This window comes from Mercenaria mercenaria, chromosome 3 (assembly GCF_021730395.1).
Source record: "Mercenaria mercenaria strain notata chromosome 3, MADL_Memer_1, whole genome shotgun sequence".
Lineage (NCBI taxonomy): Eukaryota > Metazoa > Mollusca > Bivalvia > Venerida > Veneridae > Mercenaria > Mercenaria mercenaria.
The window spans coordinates 32,834,443-32,858,172 of record NC_069363.1 but is presented as its reverse complement, the minus strand read 5'-3'; the positions used below and the strand labels follow the sequence as shown (position 1 = coordinate 32,858,172).

The 23,730-nt window shown below is 37.5% G+C and overlaps 1 protein-coding gene across 4 annotated transcripts in view; it reads left to right on the top strand.

Annotated features, from left to right (window-relative positions):
• LOC123525840 (PCNA-interacting partner-like) overlaps positions 1-23,730 on the top strand; it is a 178,875-nt gene that overhangs the window by 77,162 nt on the left and 77,983 nt on the right. For all 4 annotated transcript variants that reach the window (XM_053538129.1, XM_053538133.1, XM_053538130.1 and 1 more), the window contains one exon: positions 10,718-10,816. The gene's annotated coding sequence lies outside the window, so the exon portion shown is untranslated. The remainder of the gene's footprint in view (positions 1-10,717; positions 10,817-23,730) is intronic.

The following is a 23,730-nucleotide window of genomic DNA, read 5'->3' as shown; positions in this document are numbered from 1 at the left end:
CGCCTGTACGAAAAAGTACGTCCATACTTTAGGGGGAAACCGCCCAGAAAAATAAGGCGGTTTCTGTCTTATGTTGCTATTAAGCGTAATATCAGCCTTAGGGAGAATAGGGCTCGAAATATGCAAATTTTTTCCTGTTAGTAAGGCGGAAACCGCCTAAATTGGCATAAAAATGTTTAAGCAGGAAAAAATTCCATCTAAGGATATTCTCTGCTTAGGCGGGAAAAAATACCCAGAAAAGCTAGACTGGAATAAAATCCGCCTTTGTAAAACATAAAAAAATACCCTTAGTATTTATCTTGAGCATGAAGCTTTTCACATTTCACTAGATTCATTTTGCTTTGCCAAATACAATTTATTAATAAGACAGCTTCAATTTTACAAATATATCAGCTGTGGCTTAATAACAAAATTACTGAAGCAAATGCACAACAATACTGACTAAATATCATGAACATTTCTTGAAAAATTTAAAAGTTATTAAACCTTCACTAAACTAGCATGGACATGTCATGAACTACTGGTTATTACTGAAATTATCATTAATATTTGGTGCCAGTGCCATACTATTGTAAGTCTATAATTATGGCAATAATTATGATACTAAGATAATAACAATTAAATACTAACTTAGACTTGAAATCTTATTTAAATTGTTTGCTACCTTGTAAATGCTATGCATTATACATGTACTTCTGAAATGTAAGTAATTTACAGATAGTGATTTGGTTAAAACAGAAAAGATGTTCATTAAATCCTCTACACCTTAATTTGCTATTTCTAAAGGTTTACAGAAGTAAATTAATTAAATTCTAACTTACCACAAATATATATAAATGTACTCCTTAGTCTAGTCTACTTAACTAACAACATCCCATGTATAAATGCCTTCAGAAGGTGCTTTCTCTCTAAACAGGATCGAGTCACAACATCTGGATGTAATAAACTCACTAGACCCTTACAGTGATCCTATTTCAAATTAACTGATAGATACAATTACCCCCTTCCAAAATTCTGCCTTATCTTAGTAAAGCCATTTTTTCTAAGTTCAAAATTTCCCCTTATTTTATCTGAAAATTCCACCTAGTGAGAATGCACCTTTTTCTGAAAAGCCTTAACCATAATTTAAGAAAAATTCCACCTTCCTGTTAGGTGTAATTTTTAGAATAATCCGTGTCCGCCTATAGTCCGCCTTTGAATATCCATTTTAGCAGGATTCCGCCCTTAATATGCTTTAATTCAGAGCGGATTCCGCCTTATTTTTTCATAAGGGCAATTACAAAAAAAAAAAAACACTTTCCAGCTTTCCAGCTAATAACCAAAGTTTGAAATGACATATTCTGACCAGACTTGGTGTATAGCAAGCTTGTACGGAAACCAAAGTGTGGATTGCATTTTGAGGCTATTAGGCAAGTTCAGTGTCACTGTTATTAAAAAATAGGGGAAAAAACAAGTATGATCCAGTAACTGTATTTTAATATGACAAGCTTATACTGAGAAAGGTTAACTGTTACCTTACATAGAATGACAGTTTTCTACCAGTAAATAATTTAGATTGACATGTTCCACCAACAAGGGTATAATGTAAGCTTGGACCTTGCTTAGGATTGTATTTGGGCCAATAGGGGAACAGGCCAAGGAATAGAAAAATAGTTTCCAGGTTATAAATTTAATACAAATTAACATATCACCAAAGTTGGTGTGTAACAAACTTGTGTTGGTTGTAGTTTGAGCTACAGTCTTAGCTCAGTAGAAAGAGCTCGGATCTATGAAAGGGTTATGAGTTTGCGTATTTGTCCATGATGATTTGATAAAACATGTATCTGAAAACGCTCATCCTCCACCACTGATGCATGTGGGGAAGTTGGCAGTTACGTAAGGAGAACAGGTTTGTACTGGTACAGAATCCAGGAACACTGGTTAAGTTAATTGCTGCCATTACATGAGTGAAATACTGTGAAATCATTTAATTTTCGTGGTTCTGGTCAAAACGTCAGTTTCGTGGGGATATGAATTCATGGATTTCAACTTTTGAACATAAAATGAATAGGAATTTTACTTGTTCGTTGGGATTAAACTCGTGGATTGCCTCAACTATGAAATCCACAAAAACTAGTCCCTCAGGAATATTAATGATTTCACAGTACTATTGAAAAACTGTGTTAAACCCAAAACAAAGTTGGAGCTGCTAGGGTCAACTTCATTGTCACTTAGAAAAGCAAAAACAATTTCACAATTTACATAAACATCTCCTCTAAGGCTACTGGTCAGAATTGCACCAAACTTAGTCTGAAGCATCAGGGTAAGGTCCTCCAAGTTTGATCAAATGGTTCAGCTTGACCCCTTTTAGGGGTTTCTAGAGCTAAAAAAAACACTGTTTTAATCAACTTCTTTTTGTATGATACACTGGATGGATCTTCATCAAACTTGGTGTGTAACTTAATTACAAGGTTCTCTCCCAGAGTTTTGGAGCCAATGGGGCTTGGGATAGAAATACTTTTAAACAACTTTTTCTCATGACCCGATAGATGAATTTTATCGAACTCCATCTGTAGCATCTTAACAAGGTCCTTTGTAATTATTTTTTAATCCCCGTGACAAGTGGTGGGGGGTTTTAGGAATGGTCTCAGTCCGTCCATCCGCCTGTAAGACTTTCATGTCTGCATCATATTTCCTAAACCCCTTGAAGGATTTTCATGAAACTTGTATCAGATGATCACCTCATCAAGACGATATGCAGAACTCATGAGTCAGCCATGTCAGCTCAAGGACAAGGTCACAAATCAAGGTCAAAGGTTTCAGCCTTCCATTTCGTGTCAACTCTATATCTCCAAAACCTCTTGAAGGATTTTATAAAACTTGGGTTAAATGATCACCTCATCAAGACGATGTGCAGAACCCATGAGTCTGCCATGCCGGCTCAAGGTCAAGGTCACAACTTAGGGTCAAAGGTTTGAGCCTTCCATTTTGTGTCCGCTCTGTATCTACTAAACCCCTTGAAGGATTTTCATCAAACTTGGGTCAAATGATCACCTCATCAAGGCGATGTGCAGAACTTGTGAGTCTGCCATGTTGGCTCAAGGTCAAGGTCACAACTCGGTGTCAAAGGTTTGAACCTTTAACAACATCTTGTGAACTGCTTGATGAATCTTCATCAGACTTGGTCTGTAGCATCACTGTATGGTCCATTCTTGAGTTTTTAGCTCACCTGTCACATAGTGACAAGGTGAGCTTTTGTGATCATCCTACGTCCGTCGTCCATCATCGGTCCGTCCGTGTGTCAATTTCTTGTCTGCACGATAGTGCCCTTACAGAAGCAAGCCTCTGTGGCGTACATGCTGCATATTTGCTGTGTATATGCCGCGAACATAGTAGTACGCCAGAGGAGTACATTTTACATACACCGCATGCCGCGTACATGCCGCGTACTATTTTGACGAGTACACAGCATGTACGCAGGAGGTCACTAGTACACTTCAAGTACGCAGCACAGACTCTGAAAATTTAAGGAGTACACTGCATGTACGCAGGAGGGACTTGTACAAGAAAATAGTACACTGCATGTACACCGCAGATACTTTGAAATTTGTGCAGTACACTTCATATATGCGGGAAAAACTTGTACAATTTCTTTTGGCATTTATACTTAGTTCTTTTTTTCATTAGTTAAAGTCTGAAGTAAACTTCATATATGCGGGAGGGACTTGTTCATTTTCTTTTGGTGTTTATACTTTGAATTTTTTTAGGTAAAAGTCTGAAGTACATTTCATGCAGGAAGGATTTGTACATTTTTTTTTTTTTTTGGAAGCAAGAACTTGATTTCCGAGTAACTTTTGTCTTAATAGCATAGAATAGTTCAGATTACCGGTACTCTGAACAATGAAAATTTGCCAAACTATTTGCAATGTTCATTTGTGAAGCTTACATCTTAGTGATTTCTGAGCTGCACCTTGCATGCAGCGTAAAAATATATTCTTTTTCATTTTGAATTAATCCTGGAGCTTTCTAACTTGGATAATTGAAAAGCCTTATTTGAATTTCGTTGCATTACATTTTGTAATACATGAAATAATTACCAAGATAATGCCTCAACAGCGCCCGAATGAGAAGAATTAGTAGCTTTCACTGTTATTTGAATACTCTTAAGCAAAACACCATTCTATCATGTTTTATAAAGGCTTTAATGCTCATTACGGTATGTTAACTCATTAAGGCCTCACCAAATTAAAAAGTTGTTCATTGGATTTGCCGCTTGTATATTTTCAGAATGTTTTTGGCTAATTGCGCTCGCCCCATTGGAAAAAATCAATATAAAACTTTTTGGTGCGCTACTTTTTACGGACATAAAAGTGTATAAATGCTTATAAAATTCCAGTCCTAGATTGTTCTCAGATGGATTTTAATCAAAATAAATACATACTATGCACACATCGTCTATAATAAATCATAACACTTATATTTAGTTGCATTAAAGTTGTTTCCCCTTGATGCAGTTACGCCATTTTCTTCAAATGTTTACCAAATTACATGCTACAAAAATGATTTATTTCATTGAAAAGTGGATGAAGAAAAGCATACTAATTTATTTGATAACATCAATCTACATTATTTTGGCAAGGGTAAATACTTATTAATGCATGTCACTTATCTTGTTTCTGTTTTTTTCTGTCCAAATGATCAGCATTTGCATACGCAAGTTGGTGGGGTAAGGAATTTACATTATCACAGCAGTTTCGCCACAAGAGTACACAGCATGTACGCCCCAGGACTCGGGCCAGGAGTACACAGCATGTATACCGCAGGAGTACACAGCATGTTCGCCGCAGGGGTAGTACACCGCAGGCTCATTTGCATGTGAAAAGTGTATGTGCCGCGTACATGCTGCGTACTATTTCCCGCATACTAAATTCCTCCAGCGTACATCCTGTGTACTTCGTAGTCCACAGCATGTACGCAGCAAGTAGTACGCGGCAGAGCTATATCCTGTGTATTATTTAAAGCCCTTGATTTCAGTACACATCATGTACGCATCATATACGCTGTATGTACACAGCAAGAGTATGCAGCAGGCCTTTTTCTTCTGTAAGGGTGCTAAGATAAAATATTTTTCTTAAATATTCAGCTTTTCCTTGATATAAATTCTTAGTGTCCTTTCTTTTGTTTGTTTGTTTTTAGCTCACCTGAGCACGAAGTACTCAAGGGTGAGCTATTGTGGTCAGTGATTGTCCGTCGTCGTCCGTCAACACCTCCCAGCCTAAACCACCAGTTCAATTTTGATTAAAATTCACAGGAATGTTCCTTGCATGATCCTCAATGAAATTTAGTCAAAGAAATGAATTCCATACAGAACTGTTGCCATGGCAACCGAAAGGAAAACTTTAAAAACTTTCATGTCCAAAACCACTGTAGCTAGGGTTTTGATATTTGGTATCTGGCATTATCTAATAGTCCTCTACGAAGTTTGTTCAAGTTATTCCCCTAGGGTCAAATATGGCCCTGCCCTGGGGGTCACATGGTTTACATAGATTTATATAAGGTAAAAACTTTGAAAAGCTTCCTGTCCAAAACCAGTGCCTAGGGCTTTGATATTTGGTATATAAAATCATTTAGTGGTCCTCTACCAAGATTGTTCAAATTATCCCCCTAGTGTCAAATGTGGCCCCGCCCCTGGGGTCACATGGTTTCTATTGACTTGTATAGGAAAATAATGTTGAAAATCTTGTCAAAACCACAGGGCATAGGGCTTTGATATTAGGTATGTGACATCATCTATTGGTCCTCTATCAAGATTGTTCAAATTATGCCTCTGGTGTGAAAAGGGGCCCGGCCCCGGGGGTCTCAAGTTTTAGATAGACATGTACAGTCGACATTGTGTTAAGAGACCACCCAAGGGACTGCTAAGAAGTGGTCTCTTAATGGAATGGTCTCTTAATGAATTTCAGTCAGATGAAAAGAAAATTTATTTTTAACTTTTAATGTAACAGTATTAATTATGAACATACATGTATGGTTCAAAAATCTGTTTTAACATCGTGAACACTTTTCCAAGTACACAAACCGTGAAATTATGGCTAGATTGTTTGTAAGTTCAACTGTACAAAGGTTAATTGTATTCAGTCTCACGTGCAAAACGTACTCTCTAATTACACAGATGAAGAAATGCCCGGTAGAATTTTGGTACCTGGTCGCTTAATAGACACTTTTTTCGAATATGTTACCTGCCGGGACTACATTAATGTGGTCGCTAGTCGTTTAATAAAAAAGTTGTTTAATGGAATGAATTTATGTACTGTAAACGCTCGGGAGGGATTTTGACCGGTCGTTTAATACAAAAATTGCTTAACAGAGGTGGTCGCAAGTACGATGTCGACTGTATAGGAAAAGAAATTAAAAATCTTCTTGTCTTAAACCACAAGAGATAGGGCTTTGATATTTGGTATGTAGCATTGCCTTATAAGTCCTCTACCAAAATTGTTCAAAATAAAACCCTGCAGTGAAAAGAGGCCTCGCCCCGTGGGTACCAAGTTTTATTTAGACTTAATATAGAAAAAAATCTTTAGAAAATCTTTTGTTCTGAAACTCTAAGGTCTAGGTTTTGGATATTTGGTATTTTGCATTGCCTAATGATCCTCTACCATAATTGTTCAAATTATGCCTCTAGGATGAAAAGAGGCCCTGCCCCGGGGGCCCCAAGTTTTACATAGACTTAAATGGAAAAAAAATTAAAAATCGTCTTGTCTGAAAGTTCAAGGCTTAAGCCTTTGATGTTTGATGATTATATTTCCAAATATCTGATTATATTTCCTATATTGTTAAATTATAATAACCTGATGACCCCAAGTAATTAGTGGTCACTTGACTGTGACCTTGACCTATTTTCTTGTTTTTTAAGATACAGCCTTGAAATTTGGATGACATGTACACCAATCATAAATTGACTTTCAGTGACCTTGGATGAGACCTACTGACCTACTTTCTTGCATCCTAGAAATTTGGACGACATGTCCGTCGTGTGTTGTGCGTCCGTCAAAATTTTCTAAGAAAACCACTGGGCAGAATAACACCAAATTATACAGGAATGATCTTAAGAAAGCCCCCTTTCAAAATTTTTCAAAGAATTGACTTCCATGCAGAACTCTAGTTGCCATGACATCCGAAAGGAAAAACTTAAAAATTCTTCTTATTCAAAACCACAGGGCCTAGGGCTTTGATATCTGGTATTTAGCATCATCTGGTGGTCTTCTACCAAGTTTGTTCAAATTATTCCCCTAGGGTCAAATATAGCCCCGCCCCGGGGGACACATGGTTTATATAGACTTATATAGTGAAAACTTTGAAAATCTTCTTGTACAAAACCACACGGCCTAGGGCTTTGATATCTGGAATGTAGCATCATCTAGTGGTCCTCTACAAAGATTATTCAAATTACCCCTATAGGGTCAAATATGACCCCGCCCTGGGGGTCCCAAGTTTTACATAGACTTATATAGGAAAATAAAATCTTCTTGTCTGAAACCAAAAGACAAAGGCCTTTGATATTTGGTTTGTAGGCTTAGGGTTAACTTTGAGTTAGTTTTCGTGGCTCCCCTTTATTAGTCCCCTACTGGTTGAAAACCAGTTTCGGGGACTATAAGAATGCGCTTTTCCGTCCGTCTGTCATTCCGTCCGTCCCTCCGTCCATCCGCAATTTCTTGTCCGATCCATCACTCTGTCATCCATGAAGGGATTTTAATATTACTTGGCACAAATGTTCCCCATGATAAGATGACGTGTCATGTACATAACCCGGACCCCTAGCTTAAAGGTCAAGGTCACAATTTGAGGTCAAAGGTCAAAAGGGCTTTTTTCCAGTCCGGTCCATAACTCTGCCATCCATGAAGGGATTTTAATATTACTTGGCACAAATGTACCACATAATAAGACGATGTGTCATGCACATCTTTCATACTCCTGGCTCAAAGGTCAAGGTCACACTTGGCAGTCAAATGTTAACATGGCATCAACAGGGTCCGTTTCGTGTCCGGTCCATAACTGAAAATGTTCCCCTAGCTTAAAGGTCAAGGTCACATTTGGAGAGCAAAGGTTAATGGGACATTTTTCCTGTCCGGTGTATAACTGTGTCATGCAAAACAGTATTTGAATATTACTTGGCACAAATGTTCACCACTATGAGAGGGAGTGTCATGCGAAAGAACCTGGTCCCTAGGTTGAAGGTCAAGGTCACACACATATACCAAAGGTCAGATACAAGAATGACTTTGTCTTGAACACTTCTTCTTCATGCATGGAGGGATTTTGATGTAACTTGGCATAAGTAATCTCTGTTATGAGACAGATTATTGTGCGCAAGAACCAGGTCCTAGGTGTAAGGTCAAGGTCATGTTTAGAGGTCAAATGCCAAATTCAAGAATGATTTTGTACCCTTACCACCCCCCCCCCCTCGCCCCTCTATCTATATTTGGCATAATTATGTCTCCCCCAGGAGACATATTGTTTTTGCCCTGTCCGTCCGTCCGTACGTCACATTTCATTTCCGAGCAATAACTGAAGAACCAAGTGACCTAGAACCTTCATGGGATTGTAGGGCTGCTGGAGTAGACGACCCCTATTGTTTTTGGGGTTACTCTGTCAAAGGTCAAGGTCACAGGGGCCTGAACATTGAAAACTATTTCCGATCAATAACTAGAGAACCACTTGACCCAGAATGTTGAAACTTCATAGGATGATTGATCATGAAGAGTAGATGACCCCTATTGATTTTGGGGTCACTCAGTCAAAGGTCAAGGTCACAGGGGCCTGAACATTGAAAACCATTTCCGATCAGTAACTAGAGAACCACTTGACCCAGAATGTTGAAACTTCATAGGATGATTGGTCATAAAGAGTAGATGACCCCTATTGATTTTGGGGTCACTCCATCAAAGGTCAAGGTCACAGGGGCCTAAACATGGAAAACCATTTTCGGTCATTAACTTGAGAACCACTTGACCCAGAATGTTGAAACTTCATAGGATGATTGGTCATGCAGAGTAGATGACCCCTAACGATTTTTGGGTCACTCTGTGAATGGTGAAGGTCACAGGGGCCTGAACATTGAAAACCATTTCTGGTCAGTAACTTGAGAACCACATGACCCAGAATGATGAAACTTCATAGGATGATTGGTCATGCAGAGTAGATGACCCCTAACGATTTTAGGGTCACTCTGTTAAAGGTCAAGGCCACAGGGGCCTGAACATGGAAAACCATTTCCAATCAATAACTTTAGAACCTCTCGATCCAGAATGTTGAAACTTCATAGGATGATTGTTCATGCAGAGTAAATGACCCCTATTGTTTTTGGGGTCACTCCGTTTAAGGTCAAGGTCACAGGGGCCTGAACGTCGATAACCAGTTCCGATCAATAACTTGAGAACCACTTGACCCAGAATGTTGGAACTTCATAGGATGATTGAACATGCAGAGTAGATGACCCCTATTGATTTTGGGGTCAGTCTTTTAAAGGTCAAGGTCACAGTGGCCTGTTCATGTAAAATCATTTTTTGGAAATAACTTGAGAACCACTTGACCTACAATGTTGAAACTTAATAGGATGATTGGACATTCAGAGTAGATGACCCCTATTTATTTTGAGGTCACTTGATCAAAGGTCAAGGTCACAGGAGCCTGAACAGTGACTTGAGAACCACTAGGCCAAGAGTTTTGAAATTTAGCAGGATGACTGGACATGCCAAGTAGATGATCCCTATTGCAGCTAACCATCAGTGTCTCTTTGACTTTCGCTCCTGACCCCTATTGACTTCTTTCCTATAGGACTTTGCATTGGGGGAGACATACACTTTTTTACAAAAGCATTTTCTAGTTTTATATGTACTTGTTAGATTTTTGAAGCAACCCATCTGTAACATTTTTCCATTACGGCTTCTTTTTGTTTTGGGCCTACTATGCAAATGCGTGGCCCTGAGGCTGTGTTTCTGGTGCTCTGACCTTCCGAGAAATCTACCCTTACCAACTATCTTTTGTAGCATTGTGTTATGGTCCTCAACCAAAACTCTTCAAATTGTACCTCTGGTGTGAAAATACATAGACTTATATAGGAAAAGCCTTTGAAAATCTTCTTGTCTGAAACCACAAAATCTAATCTTTTGATATTTGGTATGATGCATTGACTAGTAGTCCTCTACAAAATTTGTTCAAGTAATGCCCCTTGGGTTAAAAAAAGGCCCGCCCCGGGTTCACTTAGCTATTATATGAATTATGCAGGGAAAAATATTTAAGAACTATCTGATCCTATTTCCAAGACTGTTTAATTATAATTACCTGATGACCCAAAGAAATATGATGTCACTTGACTGTGACCTTGACCTGCTGACCTACTTGGGTTTTTTTTTTTGAAGATACAGCCTTGAAATTTGGATGACATGCACAGTTCTGCACACCGAACGTAAAATTGAATTTCATTGACCATGAATGTGACCTTCTGACATTAAAAAAAAAATATTTTAGCATCAGTTTGACATTTGAAACCTGTAGCTCATATTACTCGGGTGGGTGGTCCAGATTCATCATGACCGTCTTGTCTTTCGTTTTTTCTAAATTGTTTGATTTTTATGGGAGATGTGGGGATCAGTTTTCACGGGGGGGGGGGGGGGGGGAACAATGTTACAAATCGCCCTGAGTGCAGAGTAGTAACTTTCGTGATTCTGCTATTTTTCAGTAAAGTTTTGGGATGGTGCTACAGTTCCTGGAACGTTCGCTCAAAAGAAATGCACTCAACGGGACAACATTCCAGTTAACTGCGAGGACGTCAGGGAAGGTAAACTTCTATCACATGCTTCATATCAAATGTACCCAAACATAAGATAACATAAAACCCATAAGATTTTGGAGTCTTATGGGTTAGCTGTAATATTTCTTTAAAGAGACTCCTCCCAAGTTAAACATGAAAATATCGTTATTTTCACAACGAACCAAACGTCTGCATATTATGAAATGAATAAATATGATTAATGTACCACAAGGCTGTCTCTTCACAGAGGGAGAAATTCTTTTAAAACTGTATCAGGTAGGGTATTTTTGGCTACGGTTTAGTGAAAGCATGAACAATATTCAAATATAGAATGATCATACCCTTGAATAGCACACTGCTTTGGCAATTTTATTGAACTACATAATTATAATGTATATACAATAAGCAGTTTTATTAAATGAAATGACACATTTAAATCATAAATTTTACTGATAAGGAAGTAGTAAGGGCTGTTGATCTGGTACCAGTACCGGATCACCATGGGGCTTGTTGCTAGGTACCAGATCACCATCCAGCCCATGCGTTGCTAGGGACCGCCATCCAGGGTACCAGATCACCATCCAGGGTACCAGATCACCACCCAGGGTGCCAGATCACCATTTAGGGTACTATAAAAATTTACCAGTGGACAATAAGAGAAAGTACTTTCTTTCTTAAAAGAAATGGAGTGGCCCTGAAAAGGGCCGTTGTGTTTTTAGCTCATCTGATTTTTTGAAAAAAAATGATGAGTTATTGTCATCACTTGAGCGGTTGTCGGCGTCGGCGTCGGCGTCGGCATTGCCTGGTTAAGTTTTATGTTTAGGTCAGCTTTTCTCCTAAACTATCAAAGCTATTGCTTTGAAACTTGGAATACTTGTTCACCATCATAAGCTGACCCTGTATAGCAAGAAACATAACTCCATCTTGCTTTTTGCAAGATTTTTGGCCCCTTTTGTACTTAGAAAATATCAGATTTCTTGGTTAAGTTTTATGTTTAGGTCAACTTTTCTCCTAAACTATCAAAGCTATTGCTTTGAAACTTGGAATACTTGTTCACCATCATAAGCTGACCCTGTACATCAAGAAACATAACTCCATCTTGCTTTTTGCAAGATTTATTGCCCCTTTTGGACTTAGAAAATCAGTTTTCTTGGTTAAGTTTTATGTTTAGGTCAGCTTTTATCCTAAACTATCAAAGCTATTGCTTTAAAACTTGCAACACTTGTTCACCATCATAAGTTGACCCTGTACAGCAAGAAACATAACTCCGTCCTGCTTTTTGCAAGATTTATGGCCCCTTTTGGACTTAGAAAATATCAGATTTCTTGGTTAAGTTTTATGTTTAGGTCAACTTTTTCTCTTAAACTATCAAAGCTATTGCTTTGAAACTTGCAACACTTGTTCACCATCATAAGCTGACCCTGTACAGCAAGCAACATAACTCCATCCTGCTTTTTGCAATAATTATTGCCCCTTTTGGACTTAGAAAATCATTTTCTTGGTTGAGTATTATGTTTAAGTCAACTTTTCTCATAAACTATCAAAGCTATTGCTTTAAAACTGCAACAGTTTTTCACCATCATAAGTGGACACTGTACATCAAGAAACATAACTCTATCCTGCTTTTTGCAAGAATGATGGCCCTTTTTAGACTTAGAAAATCATGGGTAGGACAATATTTCTATTACACAAAAAAAATCAGATGAGCGTCAGCACCCGCAAGGCGGTGCTCTTGTTTTGAGTAGCATCTCTACTCAGTGGTGCTATCAGCCAGGGCCCTTTCGACATAGGGGTGAACCCAAACAACCCTGACTTAGCGCCGACCCATGTATCTCTCCTCCATTCTCTGCCTTTCTGCCCGTCTCCACTGTTCTCTATCTCTTAAGGATCGGATGATACTTAACGCCTCATTCGTTCTTCGCTGGGTGTCCCTCCACCTCTCTTCTCCTTAGCGTATTGAGGATACTGTTCTGAAAAACAGCAGCTCTGGCTTCGAGTTGTTGCAACTCCTCAATTTGCTCAGCAATGGACTCCATTGTGAACGAATGATGGAATGTAGGCCAATGTACTTGCTTATATGGGGATCGCGCGGACCGGATAGAGAATCAATATATTAGCCAATGAGATTTGATCTTACATGGAGGACCAACATCTACATGGCTAAGTTGAAAAAAGACAGGACTACTGGTCTTTTAGAGGGATGGGGTTATGGCACCTTTACTACTACCCCTAGATAGGGAAAAAGTACCAAAAAAAAGAATATTTTGTGTACACATTTTTTTATTAGCTCACCTGTCACAAAGTGACAAGGTGAGCTTTTGTGATCGCGCGGTGTCCGTCGTCCGTGCGTGCGTGCGTCCGTTGTAAACTTTTGCTTGTGACCACTCTAGAGGTCACATTTTTCATGGGATCTTTATGAAAGTTTGTCAGAATGTTCATCTTGATGATATCTAGGTCAAGTTCGAAACTGGGTCATGTGCCATCAAAAACTAGGTCAGTAGGTCTAAAAATAGAAAAACCTTGTGACCTCTCTAGAGGCCGTATATTTCAAAAGATCTTCATGAAAATTGGTCAGAATGTTCACCTTGATGATATCTAGGTCAAGTTCGATACTGGGTCACGTGCCTTCAAAAACTAGGTCAGTAGGTCTAAAAATAGAAAAACCTTGTGACCTCCTTAGAGGCCATATTTTTCACAAGATCTTCATGAAAATTGGTCAGAACATTCACCTTGATGATATCTAGGTCAAGTTCGAAACTGGGTCACGTGCCGTCAAAAACTAGGTCAGTAGGTCAAATAATAGAAAAACCTTGTGACCTCTCTAAAGGCCATATTTTTCATGGGATCTGTATGAAAGTTGGTCTGAATGTTTATCTTGATAATATCTAGATCAAGTTCGAAACTGGGTCACGTGCGGTCAAAAACTAGGTCAGTAGGTCTAAAAATAGAAAAACCTTGTGACCTCTCTAGAGGCCATATATTTCATGAGATCTTCATGAAAATTGGTGAGACTGTTCACCTTGATGATATCTAGGTCAAGTTCGAAAGTGGGTCACGTGCGGTCAGAAACTAGGTCAGTAGGTCAAATTATAGAAAAACCTTGTGACCTCTCTAGAGGCCATATTTTTCATGGGATCTGTATGAAAGTTGGTCTGAATGTTCATCTTGATGATATCTAGATCAAGTTCGAAGTGGGTCACGTGCCATCAAAAACTAGGTCAGTAGGTCAAATAATAGAAAAACCTTGTGACCTCTCTAAAGGCCATATTTTTCATGGGATCTGTATGAAAATTGGTCTGAATGTTCATCTTGATGATATCTAGGTCAAGTTCGAAACAGGGTCATGTGCGGTCAAAAACTAGGTCAGTAGGTCTAAAAATAGAAAAACATTGTGACCTCTCTAGAGGCCATACTTGTGAATGGATCTCCATAAAAATTGGTCAGAATGTTCACCTTGATGATATCTAGGTCAGGTTCGAAACTTGGTCACGTGCCTTAAAAAACTAGGTCAGTAGGTCAAAGAATAAAAAAACCTTGTGACCTCTCTAGAGGCCATACTTTTCATGGGATCTGTATGAAAGTTGGTCTGAATGTTCATCTTGATGATATCTAGGTCAAGTTTGAAACTGGGTCAACTGCGGACAAAAACTAGGTCAGTAGGTCTAAAATTATTAAAATCTTTTGACCTCTCTAGAGGCCATATTTTTTTAATGGATCTTCATGAAAATTGATCTGAATGTTCACCTTGATGATATCTAGGTCAGTTTTGAAACTGGGTCACATGCGGTCAAAAACTAGGCCAGTAGGTATAAAAATAGAAAAACCTTGTGACCTCTCTAGAGGCCATATTTTTCATGAGATCTTCATGAAAATTAGTGAGAATGTTCACCTTGATGATATCTAGATAAAGTTCAAAACAGGGTCACGTACCTTCGAAAACTAGGTCAATAGGTCAGATAATAGAAAAACCTTGTGACCTCTCTTGAGACCATATTTTTCAATGGATCTTCATGAAAATTGGTCTGAATTTTTATCTTGATAATATATAGGTCAAGTTCAAAACTGGGTCACATGAGCTCAGAAACTAGGTCACTATGTCAAATAATAGAAAAAACGACGTCATACTCAAAACTGGGTCATGTGGGAAGAGGTGGGCGATTCAGGACCATCATGGTCCTCTTGTTGAACAAGTAACTGTATTAACAAAGAACATTAAGGATACAAATAATCATGGTCTAACACATACAATTTAAACAAAGCTTAATAAGTTTTTCAGATTGATATGCTGTACAACACTGACAATGTTCAGGTTTAGCTAGTGATCTAGCTTTTGCATACAAGTGTCCATAGAATTATTTAAACCAAGTTCCTACATATTTGTCATTGAACCTTAAACGATATATCTTGGCTCTAAACGAAATTTGATAGTCAATATAGTCTCTAAATCATATTCTCTGGCTAAAGCGTCCAAAGCAAATATGCAGTAAACACCACACATGGCACTCACTGCTTCCACTTTGAAGTCGTATTTTGTTCCTGGTCCAGCGTCGGGTATTGTTGTCCAAGAAGGGTCGAATAGCTTCCTCTAAGGGTGGTAATCCATAAGAGTCAAAGTAGATGGCTATATTTTCTCTGAAGTAAATAGCCACCCATTGTTCTCCAGGTTTATCTGAGTCATGTGTGTTCACTATGTAAGCATTCACATGACAGGGTTTCTGATTCGGTAGATGATCCTTAAAAACACACTTCTTCTTTGAGTGTTCTCAATATAAACGATTGATTCAAGATGTATGTTCATGGGTATTCATGATTCCAGGCGTCTTTCACTCGATCTGCCCATATACTCATCCAGCTTTCCCGTGGATCTGATTGATGACGGGCTAACTTGTCCCTTATATCTACCCACATACACAGGGCTTGTACTTTCTCACTGTCATTCACATCCATGAGCTCTAGCTTTGGATACCATTTTTCCATGACATTGTAGAGATTCAGTTGATTGAGAGCTTTTTCAATGTACACATCCACCCACTCGTCTGTAGATGTGAACAAACACAGTTTATGCTGTAACTGACTGGGATGATCCACAATACATCCATAATCGTTCTTATGTACTTCATCGAAGACGAATGTTTGAAGTTCTTCCACAACACATTCGTTTAAGGTGTCTCGCATATTCTTCAGTTTTCTTTTAAATATCGGTTCATGATATTTCACTTTCTCAGCATTTTCTCTGAGTTGTCTGGCATAGGCATGACCATCCATGTTTAATAATCTGTGACGACTTCTCTCAGCCTGTTGATTTCAATTTGATTGTCAAATTCTGCGTACACTATCACGTTCACGTTCACGACGCTAGGAAGTTGTTGTGCAAACTGAAGATCTATCCTCAGGTTCCCCGTTTTTATAGGGTGAAGTTGACCTTCCTCGCAACCTTGATCTGCGGTGAGATCAAATCCCCAGAGAGTGTAGCCACTTTTATATTCTGTCATAGTCAATCCAATCGACTTGTTGAGTCCGAGAGCTCCGTTGCCTGGTAGAGTGACATGTAGGATCGAAACATTCTCCATTTTCAAAATCTGGTTGGAAGGCTTTGTTGTGAATGGTTTTCCCGTCGATACTGACTTCTAGTTTAGACAAACGGAAATGTCTGAAATCAAATGGGTTGGTGCGGTGGTCTCCATTCGTATCTGCATTTCTCACCATACCAATGATGAGTCGTTTTGGAAGTTGTCCAAGAAACAAGTGATCATCAATTTTAGATCTCTGTCCATCAGGGATCGTGAATGTTTTCAATACAGCGCGTCGTATCGGGATCTTCATGTTATGCTGGCTAATGGCCTGATTCAAATCGTTGGCCACCACAGGAAGTAATTCAACCGTCCTCACGTTGAATCCCACTTGCTGGATATCAGTTTTTCCTTCGGCTGTGCCCATGAGACAGAAGTTGGTGGAGGCTTTGTTCAACTTGAGGCATATTTCAATTCCATTGGGGAGATATTTCTCTTGCATGAATAAATCCAGATGTAATCTTCCAATGAGTTCACAGGATTTGCTTTCGGCAATACTAGTTTGCGACGTTTCCACCCATCATTAGCTGCACCTCGTGTATTTTCCTGCATATGACTGTTTATCAATACTAACCAATAAAATACACTCGTTGTTACTTGGTATAACTGTTAGAAATTTAAGACGAGAATTTCTAATGTAAATGCCGATCCCGCCCGTTTTACGTTTACACGTTTGCTCTCTATTTTTAGACAAAAAAAGTGTAATCATCAATATCTACTATGTCAGCATTATCAATATGGGTTTCAACAACACAAAATATATCATGCAAGTGAATATACTCTACAAAATCAGGATAATCTAGTCTTTTTCGTAAACCATTCACATTTAAACATCCAAAATTTAATTCCTTTAACTTGGAATTCTCCCTATTGTCCTAAATGTCACTATTCTTACCAGAATTATTGGCATTCTGAGTTTGACTCGATAAGTCCCAGGGACGAGCAACGTTTGACAAGTTACTGGCGTTAGCACTTTGTGAGTGTCTGACCGGCGCATACGCTTAGGATTTCTGCTTTGATCCGCCTCACTATTTGCTAATCGACGTTGCCGAGGCGAACTTGATTCCCGTCGGCTTGTCGGTGTGAGTATTGTTGCGGTGATCTAGATTCACGGCAACTTCCAGTTTGTTTTATAACTTATTATGTTGTAATAATTAGTTTCAAATGTATTATATTTTTATTGGTCTTTGTATATTTAACATAATTTATATCTTTTTGTTTGTATATTTCTAACATAATTTATATCTTCTTTTGTTATTTATGTTTAAGAGAAATTTAATATTAAACTGCTTTTATGACATTTAGCATAACACTGAATTTGTAGACTATATCGAAATTAAACTTGAGTTAAGATGTGAATCAATTCAAGATAGAAATAACAATGAAGGCTTATTCCTAAGGATAATATTATAAAAAAAGAACATGTAAGTACATCCCACATTATTTTTTTTAAAAAAAATACAATAATTATTTTACTTAATATTACGAGTACTTTTAGTCGTGTAATAATTAGTTTCAAATGTATTAAATTTACGTGTTAGTATAAATGTTTCCAACAAAATTTAGATAGGTTTAAGCTTAACAGAAATCTAAAAAAAATTGTAAAAATGAATAAGATATCTGATGTTTGTGTTTCTTTTATATTATTTAATTACTATTCCAATGACATATTCTTAAGACAGATATCAAATCGTTACTAAAAAAAAAAAAAATTGGTTCCATTGCGCACTTTAGGCGTACTAGTCTATAGGCGTGCCCTCTTAGTTATTAATGGGCGCGTTCGGCATACATACTCAGCTAACCCGAGTCACCCTGGGTATTACTCGAGTATAACTCGTGTAACACGAGCGATAGTAGTCGTGTCACCCGAATTCTACCCACCTCCTGAAGCTGGGAAAGGTGGGTGATCGTATCCGAATGCATTAACACTTTAAACATGGCGTCGTTGGTAGACTGGTAAAATTTTGGGTGCAATTACTGTCAAGGCTTTATCTCAATAACCACAGATGATATTGAATTGAAACTTCAAACAAGTCTTTCCACTCATCAGACCCACGAAAATAATCAAGTTAGATAACTCCTGATTAAATTTAATGTAAATTATGGGTCTCATTTATAGACATATTGCTTTGAAACCTATTAGTACTTTTTAAGGTCATTAAATAACCGCAGATGATCAAGTCCCATTACTCTTATATGTATTTTGACAAAATTATGCCCCTTTTGGACTTGGAAAATGCAGTTTTAAGTTTTACATGCAAGTTAGTATATCCAAACTAATGCAGATGTTTGGTTAAAACTTTACACATTTCTTTGGGTCTGTAAAATAAGGTCATTTCAACATATCACAAGCCTCATAACTCTTATTTGAGTCAGACCCCTTTTTGGGGTTAAAGTTTTGCATGCAAGTTATTTTTTTTTAACTCATGCAGATACTGGGTTTAAACTTCACACATGTCTTCCATGTTGTTAAGGACATGGCATCAACTTCCATAACTCTTACTTGAACTTTGGCCAAGTTATGCCTTAATGTTTAAACTTAGAAAAAGCTGGTTAAAGTTTTGCATGCAAGTTACTATCTCGGAAATTAATGCAGATATTGGATTGAAACTTCCATACATGTCTCCAGTGATGTAAAGGAAGGACAAAGCATCAATTCTCATAACCTTAATTTTGGACAAGTTATGCCCTCTTTCTTGTGCATAGATATTGTTGTGTTTGCATGCAAGTTGCTATCTCCAAAACTAATATGGGCATTGAGTTAACATTTCTCACATGTCTTCAAGGTTGTAAAGCAAGGTAAAAGCATCAAGTTCCATGACACTTACTTTAATTTTGGCAAAGTTATATCCCTTTTTTGTAGTAAGAAAACGAGGGTTAAAATTTTACCATCAAGTTGCTCTTGTCAAAACTAAGGGCGGTAGTAGGTTGAAAACTTCTTATACTTATTCAGGGTTTTAAAGCGAAATCATATAATAAAGTCAAATAATCCTTGATTCATTATTTTAGTTCTAGAACCGAAAATCATTCATATTGACAATTGCTTCTTACAGCAACATCCATGTCAAGCATATTTCGAGGGTTCTCGATCCGATTCTTAAAGCTTGTAAGCTTTCTTTCTAGGTTTACAAGGGACAACTTTGAGAAAAACATCTAGGCTTAGAATACATAATGAATGATAAGGACAAATAATCCGCAAAAGAAGCCACACATTGATGTTGAAGTTATCAGTAAAAAACACCAACCTCCCTCCTTGCCGACAAACCTTCTTTCCACAGACACATATGGTACTGTTGTCTAGTTAGCTCAGTAGTTGATGCACTGTACTGCCGATCCAAAGGTCACGGGTTTGATCCGGTTAGCGAAGAAATTCCTTGCATGGCCATTTGCAATCTACCTCAGTTCATACGAATGTAGAGCTGTCAGTTCCTTATGAAAGTGTGCTGGTAAGTCACTTAGGTTGCTAAGCTTGCCAGGGAGAGAGAACATTTGTTACCATAAGTGACTGTCAGTCATATATGGCAATAAGATTGTTGGAAATAGTGTTGAACCCAATTGAACAACATCAAGATCTGGTACTTGGTCTTTTAAAAGTCAAAGTAGCATTTAGCACATTTCATGGCTGTACTACGTACAAAGTTTGAAAAAAGAACATACTGTTTGTTATGTGCTGTTTGTGAGCATGGTAAATTTAGTTATGTCATTTTAAACAAAGACATTTTCATTAAAAAAAAAGGAAATTATTTAGCAAGGGGGAATAGAGACAGCAGAGTTCAGCATATTCATTTTCGTAACGTATTGCTTCGATGGACATGACTAAGTGATATCAACGTCCCTGGCTAAAGGTTGTGTATTCGATCACCTGTCAAGATATACAAAAATAGTTGACAATGGTAAATGTATCAGCAACTGTCCCTGGCATTTAGCTCAAATGTGGAAAATGGATTCTCTCACACATGCGTGGCAATGGTTGCCGTCCAGATTGATTATTATGCCCAGTGTCCTATAAATAGGTCTTAGCAAACAGTGCAGTTTGAACACCGCAAAACAGATCATGTGATCAAGGTCTCCACTGTTTCCTTAAATGAATTTTAGTCACAACAATGAAAAAAAAAGAAATAATTATACCAAACACCCTTTTAATTTGAAATGGTTTGGGGTAGGAGAGTCATGTGTAGACATAAGAGGATTAATATAAGTTGTAACTCTTGCTTCAGAAATAATTTAAAGTATAAATTAACATAAAATAGAAATTTCTAGTATATTAAACATTATGAACTGAACATTTATTCCAAGTGTTACTTGATACCAGAATCTGAAAAGTCGATTGATAATAATCCAGTCTTATTTTTCACTCTGACAGAAGTCGTACCAGTTCATCCCTTACAACGATATCAGACTGTCTGTCCTCACTATGGTCATCAAACATATCTGTTTTAGGTTCTTCACAAAAATCATTTATTTCATTGTCATTGAAAATACAAACATTACCGGGTGATATGTATGGAGAGGACCACCGGAGTTACAATATGTTATAGAAATGAATGAACTGAAGTATAAAATATGAATGATCGATGCCGTTTCCAAACTTTTACGCAAAATTTAGAACCCGGGTCTCCATAAACATGACCGCTCAATCTGTTTTAAAACAGCACTGTAAAAATGGTAAATAGTTATCATGAATAAACGAGAGGGTAGCGACAGCAATGAACTTCCGCGTTTCAACAATTAACTGCTACCTTAATGTTTTAAATTTTAATCATATTTGCTTGTTCTTTCTTTCATATATTAAACAATACAAGCATATCTTTTAACACCGAATTAAAACAAAAATACGATCGGGTCGAGCTACAAGTTATTTCAGCATCGGTATATACAACTATTCACACAATGTTAACTTTCATCCTTTGTAAATGAACATTTTGAACCATTGTTAACAGACGTGTGCAGTTCAGATTTTAAAATAATTCCAGTTTTGAAACTTCAAATACAATTAACCCTGAGAAAATAGTCTCTTTTCTGATTACCTCCCCCCACCCCACGAACACCCCATGTCGGACCGAATGACACAAGGGTTGGAGCGTTCGCCAGTCAATCGAGCGAGTATAGGTCTGATCACTCTATCCGTGACTAATACTATTCAATGGGACAGTTGTAATTTCTTGTAGAAAAAGAGTTTAGTGCTCATAATGTAAAAAAAAAAAATATTGTCGAAAACGGGCGTAAAACCACAAAACAAGAAATAATTATTCCCGGCTAATTCTAAATTTAAAGTTGGTCGAAGAATGCACAGTCAAAACGACATGAAGTCAAAAGTGTACGGAAATGAATAAATTATTGTACTTATGAATGCGATCACCATTAATTGTGTTGTGCTAACGCCGTTTCTCAACATCTAACAATTATGTCAAGGCGGTCTGCTTACACATCATGTCGACACAGGCTCTCTTTTTAATTGACAACTTTCTCACTTCATTTAGCGCTGTAGCTAGTCGGGCTCAAACTAATATCTTCGGATTCCGGGGAAAATTGTATTTAACGATTTATGAAACAGTTGAAACGGGCTCAAATCAAATATAACAAATTATTTGATAAAAGTATATGATAATTTTAGTTTTAAGTCCATCTGATTTTTTAAAAGAAATGATGAGTTACTGTCATGACTTGATCGGCGTCGGCGTTGGTGTTGGCATTGTCGGGTTAAGTTTTGTGTTTAGGTCAGCTTTTCTCCTAAACTATCAAAATTATTGCTTCAAAACTTGCAACACATGTTCACCATCAAAAGCTGCCGCTGAACAGCAAGAAACGTAACTCCATCTTGCTTTTTGCAAGAATTATGGCCCCTTGTTGGTTAAGTTTTGCGTTTAGGTCAACTTTTCTCCTTTCAGTTTACCAAACCATTGAAACCGAAGAACTAAACTCAGATCCTCTTTAAGAAACTGTAAACTCTCTAACATAAACATATTTGATTGGTAGCACGGCTCAACCCATGACTCCCAGCGAAAGGCTACAGTGATTGCAAGGCATGAACACTGACCACTCGACCATGGAAAAAGAAAAACACAAAGGAACCCTATGAAAGTAATCATTGACTGAAACATATGAATGATTAGAGTTATTAGATTTTTTTCTCGGCATAAGAAACATGTGCCAGTCGTTCCTGTAGACTACACATAAAAATAGATAGATTATAAATATTTGTTTGAATGTCGAGCAATGTCAACGAATTCGTTGAATTAGCAGCAGAAAATTGATTTCGGAATGTAATTTCAAGGAATACGGTGAAAACAGTTAATTAATTTGTAATGGATATTTATTTGATTTTCCTACGGTGAAAGAGGGTCCTTTTATTTCAGTGAAGGACGAACTAATGAATGAGTTTGTATATAATTTTATAATAACTGTTCAAAGATCATTTTAATTAGTATTTTAAAATAGTCTCATCCGTCTGTAATACGGCTGCAACACATAGTTTAAAAACTCTTTCGGAGTTAAACGCACGTTTTCAACAGTTTTTTCGATGATGTAATGGGAAGGGCATGGCATATTAAGTACATGATGCAATTGACAGTGATTTGAAAGCAAACACATACATAAAGTAAAATAATTATAAAACACAGAAAAAAATGTATCTGAGGACAACATTCAGTGCTTCATTATGTATACTCGGACTCATACAGATACAAATTAGTAATAACAATACTTAGTGCAGTACATTCTTCTTTCGTCTCATCCGCTATACCTTCTTTGGAAACAGTGTCTTAAAATTCTGTATTATTCCAATTTGATGTGAAAAGTGCGACGACTATGATGATTAGAGAATCTGAAAGTCCGGGACCGTAAAAATCTAAAGCTTTGAAGACATGCAGCTTGCATGCACTGCCCTTCAAATTACATAAAATGCTCATTTAAAGATTATGTGCATTGTAGACCTTATATTTTAGACGATAATCCCCACCTTCACAAACTGGCGAGGGGAAAAAGGAAAATATAAATAAAAGTGGTCCTACAATTTTTAAGCAGGTGAAATATGTGATCTTAATAAGTGCCATTTAAATAAGAAATATTGCATATTGGTTTACAAGAGAACGTGATTATAAAGCTACGAATATAAATATAAACAAAAGACTTTATCTTCTAAATATATAAGTGACAGAATGGAAGATTATATTGACACGATAGAACATTCGTAATTATATTAACCTTCCGTCCGTAAGTTTCTTGCACACCGGACTGGCGTTTCCGGTGATTTTACCCATGCCGGCAAAACGCATCTGGCACCCCCATGCCAGATGACTCTCGTGCTGTTAATGACAACTAGTTGTTCATGCACTGATAAAATATTGTTTATGTAAAAACACGAAAAAAGCA